Source organism: Erinaceus europaeus, chromosome 13 (assembly GCF_950295315.1).
Source record: "Erinaceus europaeus chromosome 13, mEriEur2.1, whole genome shotgun sequence".
Lineage (NCBI taxonomy): Eukaryota > Metazoa > Chordata > Mammalia > Eulipotyphla > Erinaceidae > Erinaceus > Erinaceus europaeus.
Window position 1 is genome coordinate 98,772,610 of NC_080174.1, and position 5,423 is coordinate 98,778,032.

Here is a 5,423-nt window from a genome sequence, read left to right on the forward strand (position 1 = left end):
CAGGGTGACCGGCTAGAAGAATTCCCGGCCAAGGTCTTGGCGGCAACCAGGCCCTTGTGACAGCTCCTTGCAGGAAAATGGTTGAGCAGGGGAGAGGTGCAGGTAAGACAGCGAGCACGGGGAGCTGCCCGCGGGCTGTCTCTCCTCTTCCTCCCCCTGGACGTCTGGGGTGGGGTGGGGTAGGGCCTGTGGCTCCTGCTGAGGCTCCCCGAGGGAAGAGGTGGGGTGGAGAAGCAGGGGAGGCCCGGGGGAGGGCAAGAGAATGGATGCCGTGAGCCCCCCACCCCGGGTCAGACAGGTGGGAGTCTAACAGGGGTCAGGCCCCGGGCTCCTCAGACCAGGGCACAGCCACCAGCAGCCAGAGCTGAGCAAGGCTCTGGTATCTACCTATCTATCTATCTATCTATCTATCTATCTATCTATCTATCTATCTATCTCCCTCTCTGTCTCATTAAAATAAAGTGAATAGGGAATCGGGCTTGAACGCAGTGGGTTAAGCACAGGTGGCGCAAAGCACAAGGACCTGTGTAAGGATCCTGGTTCGAGCCCCTGGCTCCCCACCTGCAGGGGAGTCGCTTCACAGGCGATGAAGCAGGTCTGCAGGTGTCTGTCTTTCTCTCCCTCTCTCTGTCTTCCCCTCCTCTCTCCATTTCTCTCTGTCCTATCCAACAACGATGACATCAATAACAACAACAACAATAATAACTACAACAATAAAACAACAGGGCATCAAAAGGGAATAAATAAATATCTAAAAAAAATTAAGTGAATACATTTTAAAAAATAATAATGACACTCGTAATAATCCTAACAATAAACAATGAAGAGTAATCGATGATCCACTACTGTTCTTAACGTTAACTACCGGTGGTTGCCGTGTTTCTCCCTTTCTCTTCTTTGTCACCAGCGCCCTTGCTGGGGCTCAGTGTCTGCACAGTGAACCCACTACTCCTGATGGTCTTTTCGTTTGTTTCTTTGATTCGACAACAGAGAGAAATTGAGAGCGGAGGGCGAGTTAAAGAGGGAGAGAGAGCTATGGGGGTCGGGCGGTGTGGCACTCGGTTAAGCACACACGGTACGAAGCGCAAGGATCCGGGTTCGAGCCCCCAGCTCCCCACCTGCAGGGTGGATGCTTCACAGGCGGTGAAGTGGGTTGAAGGTTCTCTGTCTCTCTTCCTTTCTGTCTTTCCCTCTCAATTTCTCTCTGTCCTGTCCAAAAGGAAAAAATGGCCACCGGGAGCAGTGGATTCCTAGTGCTGGCACCAGGCCCCAGAAACAACCCTGGAGGGACATAAGAAAGGGGGAGAGAGAGCCGTAGCTCTGCTTCCCAGCTCTTGAAGCTTCTCCCCCGGAGGTGAGACCGGGGTCTCGACACTGGGCCCTTGTGCATGGCACTGAGAGCAACCTGCCAGGTGTGCCACCACCTAGCTCCCTGCCTAAAACTTATCGATTGATTGATTGATTTTGATGGGGAGGGGGAGGGAAGGGGCGGGCCAGAATCCCACCCAGCAGTGGCTGATGGTGGTGCCAGGGTTTGAAGCTGGTGGCTCAGAGACCTCAGGCTAGCAGGTCCAGTGCTCTGGCATGCTGAGCTATCACCCTGGCCCCCATACCTTTCATTTTACACCATGGTCCGAGGCCTGCTTCCAACGCAGGCCAGGAGACGGCTCGAGGTGCCCCGGTCCTGTCCCCGTCCCCGTCCCCATCCCCCCGAAGGTCAGGTCTGCTCAAGGTTATCTGTGTTTTTTTCTGGATTCTGTGAACTCACACGGGTCACGCTGTGGGGCTGAAAAGTGTTGCTTTTTATAGCTGCCCTGATGGTAAGGAATGCTGCATGGCTGTCCCGGCCAGCGCTGTCCCTGGGCAGAGGCTTCAGGACCCTGCCGCCACACCGTCAGTACCCCGGCCATCTGGGAATATCAGGTCCCCACCTCTGCCAGGTAGCAAAGTGAGCTGGCCAGGAAGCCAGAGGCAGAAGGGCTCCGGACGGAGGTCCAGGAGCCCCATTCCCATCCCTGGAAAAACCACGTCTTTCTCGCCTGTGCCGTGGAAGCAATGACCCCTGCCTGCTTCTCAGGGCTTTTTCAGAATAGAAAGATCAGAAGCCAGCAGGTGCCACAGAGAGACAGGGGAGGGACCCAGGAAGAGACGGGCCTGAGGCGGAAAGATGTGGCAGGAGGAGGAGTGGTCCTGTGACAGGAGTTTACCTGCTCTGTCTCAAGTCTCCCCTTCAGATAGAAGGGAAGGAAGAGGAGAGAGGACAGAAAGAGGAGAAAGGGAGAGGGAAAGGGAGAGGGGGGAGAGAGAGGGAGAGAGAGGGAAAGAGAGGGAGGGAGAGAGAGGGAGAGAAAGGGAGAAAAAGGGAGAGAAAGGGAGAGGGAGGGAGAGAGAGGGAGAGAAAGGGAGAGAGAGGGAGAGAGAGGGAGAGAAAGGGAGAGAGGGAGAGAGAGAGGGAGAGAAAGGGAGAGAGGGAGAGAGAGAGGGAGAGAGAGGGAGAGAGAGAGAGGGAGAGAGAGGGAGGGAGAGAGAGAGAGAAGGAGAGAGAGAGGGAGAGAAAGAGAGAGGGAGAAAGAGAGAGGGAGAGAGAGGGAGGGAGAGAGAAAGAGAGAGGGAGAGATTAAGAGGGAGAGAGAGGGAAAGAAAGAGAGAGGGGAGAGAAAGAGGGAGAGAGAGGGGGGAGAGAAAGAGAGAGAGGGAGAAAGAGAGAGGGAGAGAGAGGGAGGGAGAGAGAGAAAAGAGAGAGAGAGAGAACAGCAGCTCCTAAGCCCGCTGGCCCCCTCCACATCTCCACATCGCGGAAGCTTTCCTCTCTGAGTCCTGAGCAGGCAGGGTATCCTCAGTGTGGACGGAGGGAGGAAACTGAGTCAGGGCACGCTCACCCAACCAGGAAGCCACAGAGCAGGATTCCCCTGCGGGTCTCAGAGAAGCGGGCGGGCGCAGGGGTCTGGGGTGAGGACTGTGTCTGCTTAGGGGCCCGCCCACCCCCATGCTGCCCACCCCCACGCTGCCCACCCCCACGCCGCCTAGTCCTGGGGGCCCTGTGACCAGTGGTCCTTGGACACAGGAAGCTAATGTGGGGGTGGGGTGGGGCAGAGCACGGGGAGGGCGCTGGGGTCCCTGGGACGGGCATCTTCCTCCCACCCCCGTGCCCCCGGGAAGGGGCACAGGCCCCTCTCAGCAGGGCCCCAAGAGCAGGGCTCCAACACCACCAAGACTTTGCTCCCCAGCACCTGCCCCCCTCCAACTGGGTGCTTATCAAGGCTGATAGCATTCGACCATAAACCGAGTCCACTTTCTACGAGCTGATTGCCCCCACACCCTGATTCTGAGATACAGAAACCCTGCAGTGTGCTGGCCCCAGGAGACCTCTGCTCCAGGCCACTTTCTATTCCGGGGCCTCTTGGGGGCACCTCGTCACCCCCGCTCTGCCTGGGGAGTCCCTGGGACAGCGCAGCCTGCCGTTTCTGCTGGGGGACCCAGCTGCTTCCTGGCCACGGAGCCCCCGGGCGGCCCTGGGCTGAACTGGGCACCTCACCCGCCCAGCTGTCCTCCACACATTTCTCTGGCCACCAGGGTTCTCTCTGGGGCTGCTGTCTGCACTACCCCAACATTCCAGGCAGACTTTTTTTTTTTTTTTCCTTTCTATTCTCTAGACAGAGGGTGAAGTTGGTGGTGGGGAGGAGGAGGGGGATAAATAGAGAAGGAAAGAAGGGGCGGGTGGTGATGAACCTGGCTGAGCGCACACGTTACAGGTTCAAGCCCCCGGTCCCCACCTGCAGGGGGAAAGCTTCACGAGTGGTGAAGCAGGGCTGCAGGTGTCTCTCTGTCTCTCTCCCCCTGCCTCTCGATTTCTGGCTGTTTCCATCCAATCAATAAATAAAGATAATGAAATTTAAAAGAGAGAGAGAGAAGGAGAGACTGCAGCACTGCTCCACCGCTGACAAAGCACCTGCCTCAGCGGGTGGTGCAAGGTGGTGCTTGGGACTCGACCCAGGCCCTTTCTCCAGTGCCTGCACTGGGCTCGAACAATCCTAAGCACAGAGCCATTCTGAGCCGCAGTGTCTGAGGTCACACCGCAGTCCAGGCCCATTCCAGACAACTGGACTTTGGGGTTCAGACCCAAGTCCTCTGCCTCCTGTCTGTGTCCTCGCAGGTCAGGGCACCTGCCCAGCCACTCTCCTCACGCGACTTGGGCGGTGCTGTTTCCAGAGAGACGGACCTGGCCCTGCTTCTCCCATGTCTGCTCTGAGGTCCGAGGACGCAGGGGGTTACTGGTGCCGCCCCAGCCCGGGCCATCTGCCAGGACTGAGCTGGGGTGCTGGCACCCGTGGGAACCTTTGTCCCTTTAATGGGTCCTCCTGGGTACAAGATGTCCTGGGGTGGAGGGTGCAGCCGAGTGCCAGGCCTGGGTAAGCCCAGCCCAGTGCACACCCCCGGAGCACAACGGGGGTGACTCCCTGATCTCTGACCCCAGGCATTGTTTTCCATGTCTCTGTCAGAGCAGGACTGGGGTGACCCCAGGTGTGGGGTGGCCAGGTGGCCAGCCTGGAGGGCTCCCCATGGAACTCTCAAACCAGCTTCTCTCTCTCTAGGTTTCTTAAAAAATTATTATTCTCTTTATTTATTGGACAGAGACAGAGAGAAATTGAGATCGAGGGAGAGATAGAGAGGGAGAGAGACAGACACCTGCAGTCCTGCTTCACCACTCCGGGGAGCTTTCCCCCTGCAGGTGGGGACTGGGGACTTGAACCTGGGTCCTTGCACATTGTAACAGTGCCCGGCCCCACAGGCTGGCTCCTCAACCCCTGTGTTTGAATGGATGGCTTCACTTTGTACCCTGCCGTCTCTGTACTAAGCCCCCTGTGCCTCCATCCCCTTCCTGTGCCTGTCACCTCCTCTAGGAAGCCCTCTCTCAAAAAAGCCCCCTGTTACCAGCCTGCCACTCACAGCCCTGTCACCTCCTTTGCCTTTTTAGGCCACGTTGCTTGTGCCCCTACTGTGTGCTGATCCCCGTGCTGTGCGCTGAAGGCAGGAGGGAGAAAGAGCTTCTTACCACCAGTCTCAGGCCTGTGACTGTCCTCGGGCCTGCGGGAGGACAGCACATCCCACGTCTCCAAGCTCCCCCGCCCCCTCAGGGCCCCCAGGTCCTGGGCGCTGTGCTGGCACCCCAGGCTCAGCCCTGTAGCTGGCTTGCAGCAGGTGCCTAAGGATGTTTGCTGGGTGGAGGAGGGAGCCAGTCCCCCTGGGTTTGTTTTGCTTGAAGCCAGGGAGCAGGTGCTCTGGCGTCTGACAAGAGCAGGGGACTGATGGGGGCTCAGAGGAGAGGCCAAGGGGGAGGGCTTGGAAGCCTGCTTGCTGGGATAAGGAGCAGGGCCACAGCAGGTGGGGCATGGGGACCGTGGGAGTCACACGGACCGTGGGCC